The 12,581-nt window shown below is 39.1% G+C and overlaps 1 non-coding gene across 1 annotated transcript; it reads left to right on the top strand.

The window, feature by feature from the left end:
- Positions 1–2,813: 2,813 nt before the first annotated feature.
- Positions 2,814–2,887, top strand: Trnat-cgu (transfer RNA threonine (anticodon CGU)). Its single transcript has one exon. It is a non-coding gene; the product is annotated as a tRNA-Thr (tRNA).
- The last annotated feature ends 9,694 nt before the right edge of the window (positions 2,888–12,581 follow it).

Below are 12,581 nucleotides of genomic sequence, written 5' to 3'. Positions count from 1 at the left end.
AAATCAATGGTCTAGAGTCACCTGGTGAAATTCAGGTGTTTTTGTTAAGGGAAATAAGAGGCTGAAATGAGGTATTGTTGTATTTTATATATTTTCTCGGGAATTAAAGAATGGAGAATGCTGCCTTTTGGAACAGTAATAGAACCAAGGATTCTCGAGTACTAATATACTATAGGATAAGCCACTCGTTTGCGCAAATGAAGTCAGTCATTCAGCCTATGCGCGATAATGCATGTGATGGCATAGTACCCCTGTACGTGTAGGAGTGTATTACCTGTGGAAGAGATGGTGCAATGTTTACGTCATCGTTTCAAAAAAAAAAAATGGCGAAAAACGGCGAACATTTGGTCGAATCTTTCTATTACTATCATATCGTGAAAACCAAATAGCTGAGGAGTTAGCTCAATATGCTAGGAAAATATTCTCTTCGATGACCCCATGACGAGACTGGCTAAATAAGCTGTAAAGGGTCCGAATAATTGGCAGTCGATGGGCGCCATCTTGGAAAAATTTAGGGTACCAAACTACCCAAAAACTGTCAATCAACATAATTTAGGGTACCAAACTACCACCACCACCACCACCACCATCATCATCATCATCGTCATCATCATCATTATCGTTACAGTTATCATCACCGCCTCTGTAGTCATCGTCTCCATCACGATCTTTATTCCTTTTTACTCCTCTTCTCCTTCTGCTGCTCTTCCTTCATGCCATTATTATCATAACTCATTATATTACAGTCATCGTTAATGTTATTATTATTATTATTATTATTATTATTATTAATTATTATTATTATTATTATGTTTTTCATCGTCACCATTGCTGGTGAACCGGTCGTATATTCTACGTACTTGTAATCAAGCTTGTATAAGCCGTCCATTAGGGGTTGAAGAATGTTGTGGTATAAGTCGTTTTCCAGTCTTAGGCTTTTAAATAAGTTTGTACGAACGCCAGTAGGGCACAATGCATTCACTCGAATCTTCTTTCGCACCACCATCGGATCAAATGTCTACATAATAAGAGATAGTTAAACAACATCAGTTTTGAGAGTAATTTAAAATAAGGCTTCAACGTATTATTTGTTTATTTCATTTACCGGGAGCGCTTTCGAGGAACTTCCTCGTCGTCAACCGATGCTGTTAGCTCTGATTTCTCGGAAACAGCTAGAGACCAACCTGATCAGATGACGTCAGAAAATTCCTGCCCCTGGTCCCGCTGGGTTTGACCAGGTTGTCCTTCACTTAACAGGTCCCGTAAGTTTGGATTTGTCAATCAAACATTACTTTTATCTGATAACACCTGGAACACAGATTTAAAAATGTTGCAACACCAGGGCCCAGCGGATATAGATACATATTGATGATAGCCCATGTTTTTAGGAAATGCGCGATAAAATGATATTTATTACTTCGTAAACATTTATTTCCTTTTAAATGTGTCAAATTTTGGGCCTATAAATTTATCAGAGGAGAGCGTGGCTCAGTGGTTAGAGTTCTCGCTTCTGGAGCACTGAAGGTCTGGGGTTTGATTCCTAGTGGTAGAAAACTTGCTGGTATGTACTTGGAAAAACGTCTGCATTTACTTGGAAACATCTTTAGATTAAATTCAGACTTCTACTCTCCCCGCGATGCATTTTGAGTTAGATAAATGAACCCTCAGATAATTCCGTCCTTCGAAGAAGATGTTAAGCCGTCTGTCCTGTATACAGAAGAGCCACACCTGTACATGTATCTCGCAGTGAGGTTTTCGAGAAAACTAGAGTGTTAACCCCTGACTGCACCAATCTCAGTGTTCAAATGATTCCCAATAGAAATCAGCTTCACAAGATACTTTTTTCTAGGGTTGTCTCTCCCTATGATGCAATTTTATCAGTTTCGCCGTCGAGCAATGATTAAAGGAGGAAAGAGGAAAAGTGATCCCGCCCGGGAATTGAACCCAGGACCTCTGGTTTACGAGACCAGCGCCTTAACCACTTAGCCACGGGAGCTTCATGATTAGGCCTACTTCCACCGTGGAAGTTATCCCGATGCACAATGTCATCGCCCCGATATCTTCATGGCAGAAAATGCCATGGTAGGGTGAATCCACAGCCACGAATGGCCATTGTATTCCCACCTGTTTAATAGTTGTTAAACACATAATAGGCTGAAGGACATCCGACTAAGGCTAGTGACATTAGCCTGTGACTGACCTCTGTACGGTCAGCGAGCATACATTCGCCATTGTCATATGCTTTTAAACTGCCTTTACGATAGTCTCCTATGCAGTCAGTTTGTGTCAGTCGGTCTGACACTCGTCGATCCTGTATGTTCGTCATAGCCATATACAGTCTGGCCCGAGACTACCTCCACGAGGGTCTACGCTGCGCTATATAAAATCTGAATTTTGGTCACTTTTTCAGCTCAAGACGCACGCTAGTTTTTCAAAGCGCAAACTAACGACTATCATATCTGTTCAACACGTATTTTCAAGTGTATGAGACCACATCTGGTTTCTTGAGAAAAAATCATTTACGGGAGATATTCATCATTTTCCAACCCGGTATCCGAAGATTTTCGTCTGATATCAAAATCGTGCATAGCAATTCACGTGTATCGATCCCGTGTATTTATTTTAATATCTCTGCTGCATCAAATAATTATTAGCCATGCGATGTCGGTGTGCGATGTGGCTCGGGCTTTGACAAGCGTAAATAATGCCGTCCTCGCTGGTCAAAGCCCGAGCCACATCGGGATGACTTGCACGGAGGAAGTAGGGCTAAGTGACCTCTTATAGGTTGAATTCCCAGTCTGCATAATCATGAAGCTCCCGTGGCCAAGTGGTTAAGGCGCTGGTCTCGTAAACCAGAGGTCCTGGGTTCAATTCCCGGGCGGGATCACTTTTCCTCTTTCCTCCTTTAATCATTGCTCGACGGCGAAACTGATAAAATTGCATCATAGTTTGCTTTTCCCGTCAAAAAAGCCACTGTTTTTCATGTTGTCTCTCCCTCTCTGGGCCAGATGGCGCAGGACTGCGCTGCTGTGGCCTACTTCCTTTCTTTGTTTTCAGTCTCAGTTTTAATTTCGGTCTTGTCTTTACATTTTGGAGTGTTGACCTCTATCTCTACTGAATCATGATGTAGTGAAGCTGGTTTCTTGTTCTGCCACCAGGACTTGACCAAGTCCAGAGCCTCCGTGATTGAAAGTTTGTTTCCGATGACTAAGTTTGCCGCACAAATATCATACAGTCTATCTACACGTACATTTCTGGTCCGAACCCGAACAAAACAAATCGAAAGAGACAACAATTAAGGCCAACTGATTAAAGATTTCCATTAATTCTGATTTTTTGTCAACAATTATACTATTGTGGTGAAACATATAGTTAGTTACCGATTTCTGTCTCGGAATATAAAGTTCATTTCAAGATCATCAGGAAAGATCAACGAGATTGTGGGACTTTTATCAACAATAAACATTGCAATTTACATTTAAACATTTTACATGAAACTTGATCAAAATTATCAGCAATAAGTGCCACAAATTTTACAACGTCACCACAGTGGCGTAGCCAGGACTTGCAAGGCAAATTTCCAGGGGGCAAACTTTGACGAAAATGGTCAAAATAGGGCGGCCAGCATCCCACGGGGATGGGGGGGTCGGGCAGACTTCTCACGGGGTGGGGGCACCTGCGCCCCTTGCCCCTGGCTACGCCACTGGGTCACCATTGGCCATTTGAGGTCAACTTAACTAAGCAAAGACTGCTGGATTTTAATGGTAGAAAAACATTTTAAGTCAAGCAACTTCATTTAAGGTTATTGGAGTTATAAGGTCAAATAGTTTTATAAGGTCATTTGAAGGTCGTGCACATGCATTATAATTATGGGATGTGTATTAAATAAATAAATAAATAAATGTAGACATTTATATAGCGCTTTATGCCGTAAACAGCCTCTAAGCGCTTTACATTTATTCCGCCGTCATTAGAATATGTCGGAACCACGTTTGCAGCCTACAATTGGCGCAGGGTCCATCAGTACAACGACTGTGACTACCCCTAACAGCTTCCCATTGCACCTGGGTGGGGTGAGGCAAGCGAGGCAAAGCGCCTTGCCCAAGGGCACAACACGGTGGTGGGACGGGGAATCGAATTATCGAACCCACGCACGTCGAGCAAGCTCTCAGATTATGAGTCCAAGGCCGTAACCACTGAGCCACCGTGCCCTTGTTTGTAGCATGTTTTTCCTTCAACTTAGATACCGATCATATTCTCTTTTCTTGATGCATTGAAATACTTACACCGATTTGTCTGGTAAAACCAAGAATGGCGTATTTAGATGTCGTATACACTGGCGTCAAAGGCGCAAGTGCCAACGCTAAAAAAGAGAGATTAAAAATATGGCAGGTGAAACGAAGCTTTTTACATCGCCAAACTATTTCATTAACCTTAAATCGAACTGAGTGATACAATATGCTACAGCACAATAACATATACTACAGCACGAAGCCCCTGGCGGCCAAAGCGTGCTGAGGGGTGTGACTGCTTACTACTCCGACGACATAGGCATGGAAAGGTTGGCTGGCCAGGTCCCCACACGTGGGTCGCTATCACGGGGAGGGTATTCAACACCCGAGTGGTCGGTGATTCAAAACCGGGCAGAAAGGACAACAAAACTTTTGCTCATCATCTTCCAAATATCTCCGCCAATAAAAGCAGTTAGGTGTGAGGCCTAAAAATCCCAGGCAACTATAAGACGCCCCTTTGTGCTATACTGACTGTGATCGCGCTGATCTCGAATTTTCTTCAGTGCAAACCGTATTCGCCATTGTCTCCCGGAGACCGCGTAAGGCACGTGTTTATAGTGTACGCGTTAGTATGCGCAACTCAAAAGATGACATTAATAGTTTGTTTACAAGTTCTTTAAAATATTCTTACCGGCTCTTGAGGATGTGTTTATAATGACACCTCCGCCGCAACTATCGCCTTCCATGTACTGCACGGCCAACTTGGTACCGATTATCACACCGTTCTATTTAGAATCGCATCGGGAAACATGTTACAAAAATATAATGTTGATGGTCATCATGATTATATATCTAAATGTCCTTCTAACTTTTCTTATACTTGGTCACGAAATTGTCAAGAGTCGACGCAATTGTTGTATAGTTGCGGTAAATCGCCAAAAATATACGTAATACTGTACTAAATCACAGACAATCTTTCAAAATGTACGAATGACATTGCCCCACCGTCCCTCCTCTCCCATCCTCTTCCCCGTTCGTAGTATTCAGGGCAATTAGTTTACTCTCGGTAAGAGCAGTTCGGATATATTGTTCATTGTAAACAAAGCATTATACTTTACAGGTGAACAGTGTGGCACAATGGGATGGGTTTTCTCTGGTGTACGAGGTCCCAAGTTCGACCACGGTGGAGGCAAATAACTCTTTAAAATGTATCCGAACTATTATTAGTTTTGAATTGTGTGGCAGATTTAGTGCATGACGAAGCCTGTTCCTCAGTGCAGCTGTACATACACCATTCATGAGCATCCTGGGAGAGCAATATCTGACAATAATGAGTCAATGAGAGCTACCTGGCTAATGAGGGTTAAAATAAAATGAAACAAATTACTGCTAATATTGCTAGTTAAGGGAACTGGAATGAGCGTTTTGAGCGTTTTTTTTTGTGGGACATGAGAGCACATCAGGCATATCGAATTGAATTCTGAATACGAAGAATGTCTTTCTGATATCAAATAATTTTCATTTTATGAAATTCACGATATAATACAAATTTTATGACAAATTATTAAATTTTGATATTTTTCACATTTTTGAGATATAACAGTCCTCGAAGTAAATTTTATAAATTTAATGATATATTCTTAAAGTGTATGTAGCTGGGAGAAAAAGCCGACGATCAATTGAAAATTTTGACCTTTCATATTGAAGATATGGATTTTTTTCCCAAAACGACCTAATTTTGTTTTGGTGTTTTAAGGAAAAAAATCCATATCTTCAATACAAAAGATCAAAATTTTCAATTGATCGTCGGCTTTTCATCCCACCTACATACACTTCAAATATAAATCATCAGATTTATAAATATCAAAAATATCAATTTTTTAATGATTTGCCATCAAATGTGTATTACATTGCGAATTTCAAAAAATCAAAATTATTTGATATCAGAAGGACATTCTACGTATTCAGAATGCAATTCGATATGCCTGATGTGCTCTAATGTCCCACAATAAATACTGTCCAAACGTTCATCCCCCGTCTCATATAATCTTCTAACATAAATAAAATCAACCTACCAAATTTATTTGTAGCGTCCTCTCCCAAGTAACTTCATTATTTGTACCAGCATTATTACATACGATATGAAGGGCGCCATAAGATGCAATAACTTGCTTGAAACATTCTATTTGAGAAGGGGAAAATAAGATTTATGGCAATTAGTTTTGACACCCAGTCTAAAGCTATCAATAATATCACAAGTGTCTTAAACAATATGTACCTCGTTTCACGGCCATTTGCAGCCTAATTGATGGTAATCTTTGTCCAACAATACCCATAGTATCAATTATAGTTGTCAATCCAATACAGGCGAAAACGGCACTGCACAAGATTATCTTACAGCTTATTAGCCAATTTGGGTGCTGTCTCTGATTCAATAACAACCTGTCGTTGTGGATATACTGATGAATAGATCGAACCTTAGAGGACTTCAAGTTGTAAAAAGTGAAATGTAAACTTTGTGTCAGTCAGGGGTAATGTGTAAATGAGTTCTTTATTCCCATTTTCACTAGGATCTCAAACAAGGTTAATATCAAGATACAATGCAGTTCTTTCTGAGAGGTAAAGTAAATGTAAACTAATGGAAAGCACGTTTTCTGTCAAAAATCTCCCGACACACCCCAATTAATATTACCCCGTGCGGTTTATGCAGACCCCTTCCAGACCAGTCTTGGAATTTTGCGAAAAAATATTCCATAATAAATGTCAAGTCTGTAATAAAGTGTTTTTAGGGAGAAGTGTTAGCTTTCGTTTCGATTTGATGAAGGGAACACTTGAGGTTTTGGCAAAAATCATTCACAGATGTCTATTTTCCACTAGACCTCACAGAGTTCTTATGATGCTATGCACTCAACCGCGTAGTATAAAACAGACTGCGTGGAGACCAGACTCGCAATGCTGAAATACGGTATCTGTGTACTCAGCTGATTCGGGTGTATCGAAGTGGAAACTGCTCGTAGATGCATTTATAAGAGAATCGTTTTTGTAGTCAAACGTTTTCATATGGAACGCACGTATCGAACGCCCGTACCGCGTATGGAGCATCGCAATCCCTCTAGTGTTATGTCACGTACGCGTTCGACTGATATCTTGATCGTAATAATTAAACCACGTATTCCGTCCTTGATTTAGTTAATATCTCTAATTTTTGTCACAACTACAGCGCCCAAATCCTTTATGTTAGTTTATTAAATTACATTATAATCGTATAAACCTAGAAATGTTGTTAAACATTGAGGGCGTCCTCCTCAGCAAATGTTAAAATAGTGCTTTAAATTTATATGTAGATTAATGGGCTCGGAAATCGGAAATAAGACCATTATTTTTTTATTTATTTATTTATTTATTTATTTATTTATTTATTTATTTATTTATTTATTTATTTATTTATTTATTTATTTATTTATTTATTTATTTATTTATTTATTTATTTATTTATTTATTTATTTATTTATTTATTTGCATGTGACCTCTCGTACCTTCCATCTGGTCTTTAGATGCTACATCACATTTGCACACGTGAATTCGTCCTGTACCGAACTCCTTTTCTAGTTCTGTCTGTGTTTGTCTCATAGCTTCTTCATTAATATCTATAATGAATACTGCCTACAAAAGAAATCCAAATATTATACATTTGTTCAATAGTCAGGGAAAGTGCAATAACAATGCTAAAAAAATATTGTGACAAAATTACTTAGTTTAGTGTATAAATATAGGGCTCAAATATCATGGAAGAAATTCCTTCGGAAAGTGCTTTTTAGGGGGAGGGGTCTTATTTGAATCCCGTGGTTATCCACTAGCAGCAAAGTGTAAATGAGTTTTGATTGTTTTCTGTATAATGTGATAATTGGCATACTAATGTTGTTGCTTTGATGCGTGAACATTGCAATGTGTTTTAAATGTTTCGTTACTATATAACATGGACTTACCTTTGCTTGTTTCCGAAGCATTATTTCTACCATAGCCTTCCCAATGCCACTTGCCCCACCTGTAACAAGCGCTACTTTTCCTGCAATATCCATGATGTTATGTTTCTTAGTGTATTAATTGGACTAATGTAAGTTCTGTCAACTTCCGAAAACAAAATGCGACGCTTAATCGAACAGGTAACCAATTTATGTGATTGTTTACTGACTAGGGCATCGGTCGAGTCCAATTCAACAGGGTGATCAAACTGATACTCTACAGATAACATAATATAGTACTCGCATATCTCTTGGCGCATCAAAATTATCTTTAAATTAAAATATAATTTCTTAATTTGTTATAATCCAAATGCGACTGTCAGGTTCCAAGCATGTCGAAATCATCATCCTTTTCATGTAAAGATCACCAGTTGCCAGTTTGCAAACTTAAATTTGGTCCACCTCAAGTTCGGTGGTGACGTATGTGCGTATTTCACTCGCCGCAGTATCAAATCTATCGCGTAAAGTTAAACGTGCTGAGTGTACACGCACGCGTACAGGGGCGAGTTTGTCGGCACGCTTGCGGCGCAACCGCGAAATAGTATTGAGGTCACTCCCAAACTTGAGGTGAACCAAATTATAGATGCGATCTACTCATTTGGTGATCACAAACAGTTTTATTTGACAAAATACGGAAAAACTGGAAAAGCAGACAATTAAGATTGAAAATCGTTCAAACTTTCTTATTATGAACCAGATTCTAGGGGACTGATTGTATAAAATCCTCTACGCAGAATGGCAATTTGTATTTGTTAAATTTGAAATAACAACACATGTTGTATGGGAGCACGGTGGCCGGAACGGGCTCCGACTCATAATCGGAAGGTTGCGGGTTCGAGATCCGGCAACGCCATCTTGTTGTGCTTGAGTAAGGCACTTTATCACGATTACTCCTCTCCACCCAGGTGTATAAATGGGTACCGGTATTCTTAAAATTCTTATGCTGGGAAGGCAACAGACTCGCTGTGGAGGAGGTATAGCGATCCCCCTATAGCAACATTACATGGAGGAGTTTGGCCCAATCGCCAATGAAAGAGAGATGGGCACTCCGATCACTGTTTATACAGGATCGTCTCCTTTACCTCTTTACCTTTACCTACGGTAATATATGCGTGACCGAATCAACTGGAATTTTTGAAATTACCTTTTTTTGTGGATATCTATTGATACATTTGCATAAGAGGATGCTAGGTTTACGAAATGCACCTTTAATTAATTATTTAAACCTATGACCTCAATACAAACTGAAGACGTACCTTAAACTATTCTATTTTTAGCAGGAGACTGGCAACCCAAGTTCGAGATCAATGACGTTTTGGACACTTGACCTCAAAGCTTGTTCGTACATGGTTCGTACACTCTTGGTAACTTGGGTTGCTAGTCTCCTGATGAATACGATGAAAGTCAAAGTTGTTGACAGAAAATATGACGTACGTCTTAATTTTGTGTTGAGGTCATAGGTTCAAATGATTATAAAATCTGCCAAATCAGATGAACTTTCATTCTAATTAAATGGCCATTCAGTGTTTTGCTCATCCGGACGATCGTAAAAATCATCAAAATTCGGATTTTGGTACCTTTGTCTTTGTCATAGATGTGCTAACATAGCCTGCGAGTGGTTCAGCCGAAAGCCATGTATTTAAGACAAAATAAGACATTTTACACGAATCTGTAATTTAGATACTGACAGTATCTAAATTAGCTACATGTATTTGAATGGGGCTTCAACTTCGTCAGTATTGCTGTTTTCTTCGTTTTTTGCCAAATTTGTCATTTCATAAATACCAAATGACAATTTGAATGACTTATCCTTCAATTTTAAGCAATGTATAAACAATGTTAATTTTTTTACACTTGCGCTGGTATCACTGAATGGGTCTTTAATGTTTGCAATTGTTTGTTATGTTTGCAATGGCCAAAGTTCCCTCGGGAAGTATTTGACCTGGGGATCAAAACACTGAACTTTTCGGCGCGCTTCCCGCGCAATTGTACCATAGGTGCTGGATTTTATCTACTTCAGGAAATTTTCACCAATCATCCCCAATGTCAAAAAGAAATTGACGCTACTGAAGGGCAAGCTTAAAACGTCACATTTCTCTAAAAAGATAACATTGTAAAGACAGTGCCTGATGCACTATTGTCCACTATATTTGCTCGACTGCTGCATCACGGAGTTTCATGTAGGTATGTGTGTTCTCGGAATGGCTTGGTGTCGGCAGGAATGATTTCGTCTGTTATATTAATACTTGACCAAAACCGTATAACCACATCGTCAAAACCAGTACCGAAAAGCGTTGGAAAGACAATAACTCGTTCATGTTGAACACGTTGTGGATATTTCGTAACGTGTTTACCAAAATATGTTGCGTTCTGATTGTTTATAGCGCAACGCGTGTAAAACGGGCCACATATATAGAAGATGCACCGGGCAATTTTGGGGTGCTTCTTCTTTTTCCTTCCTATGTTTTTGTTATCTCTTTGTTTCCTCTTTTCCTTTCTTTTCCCTTCTCTCTGTCCCCCCCCGACACGTGTCTGCGATGGTTATTTTATTTGCAGGCTTTCTGTAAAGCGTGACAATATTATGCAATAGCGCTCTATAAATCCGTTTTATTTGACCAAAAATGTAACCGAAACGGTCTGGTGTTACTTTAAAACTAAACCTTCCTCTCCTTCCTCTCAACACTACCCAAACTCCAGTGCACCTGGAGCACTGTATGTTGACAATAACTCAATTAATCCACTTGTTTTATTGAACGCGACTTGTAGGCTATATCTCCCACGTACACACAGGATTTCCAAAAAGTATCCTAAGCAGTATTTCCATCTTCTGTAAATGCACGCCCTAAATAAGTAATATTGTTGTTTTTATACCATAAACAAGTAATAGTCATTTGATCAATTACAACATTGATTAAACTATATAGCTCTTGCTGTTGTAGTTCTGACACCCTATTTTTGATGTTTTAATGTTGGGATTATTGGAATAAAAAAAAGCGCAGTGATTTATAGTGCGCTACGCGAAGGCACAACGCCTAGACGTTGATCCACAAGCCTCAGCACACTTTACAGGTTGTCGCTGACCACTACGGCCCATATCATTCCATAAACCATTCAGGGACTTTGCTGCTTCAAGAGCGCACACTCTAGACGTTCCACAAATAACCATCGCAACCAGAATCAGCTCCCCTAGTTTCATACGGGTTACAACGAGACAATTAGCAGTTAGTTCCTTGTCCAGGGGAATTTCACGAGAATTGTTTTTCACGAGAGCGTACTAGGCACCGCCAGGGTTCGAACACGCAACCTCTCGCACCATAGTCGAACGCCTTATCGATTGAGCTAACTTGACTGCTGTTTCGGGAATACCCGAAACGAGATACTTGTTTTCCTTGATTGGCCATTAAAAAAGATACATTTCGCTGGGTTTTTTTTTATACACGGGTGATACACACATCTTATATTCTAATTCATATAGAACATGACATTTTATTTAAAGTTACAAATCTCTATGTGTGAGGTGCATTTTATAAGTATGTGAAAATCAAAAAATATATAATTAGCAAATATGTCACTTAACTTAATATTTAGGTTAAATGAAAGCTAAAAGTTGTCATATAAGCCTCAGTGGCAGTTGAGATTGGATTAAGCACTTCCTTTCTTTTGACCCAAAGGCCGACAGTAAAATTGTTAACTTGATAGTTGGGAGTGGCCTTCTTTTACTTGTTCTTTGTCTTCAAATCTGATTCTCAGATCTCTTTCCATACAGGTCAGCATGTTTATTATAGGCTTTTTAGCCTGGCTTGAGCATTTTGTTAGAGCCTGATCCCATCAGGACCCAAGCGTGTCTCCACACGGAGCGACCATTTAAACAAACCAACAAACAAACAAACAAACAAACAAACAGCGTGTCCCTATTATGTCCGGGTCGAAGTGAAGGCGAAATTGAAAAATCAAAAATTCATCCATGATTTCTGTTTGCAGTATTCGAAAGCCTATTTACTTGGTTACCTGCAAAATTTATATCAGATTCGGTTCACTGGTTTGGAAAACAATGGCTATCATGTATCATATCATAATCTAACCCACTCCAAGTTTGTTTACAACGCCGCCATTCCCGAAGAAATATATATAGTACTCAGTAAGAAAATATGGTTAAACTCAGTGAGTAATATTTGAGTTTGTATCAGTTTCAAATCAATGATATTTTTGGTGTAATTCGCTTCACTTCACTTCACAAAGCATCTTGCATAACATTAATTGCATTCATACCTTCGTAGTTACTTTTGACAAAATATGAGTGGCGTATGGCGGTTTCTTTCAAATAACA

The sequence above is a fragment of the Amphiura filiformis genome, chromosome 17 (genome assembly GCF_039555335.1).
Source record: "Amphiura filiformis chromosome 17, Afil_fr2py, whole genome shotgun sequence".
Classification (NCBI taxonomy): Eukaryota; Metazoa; Echinodermata; class Ophiuroidea; order Amphilepidida; family Amphiuridae; genus Amphiura; species Amphiura filiformis.
This window is presented reverse-complemented; position numbering and strand designations above follow the sequence as displayed.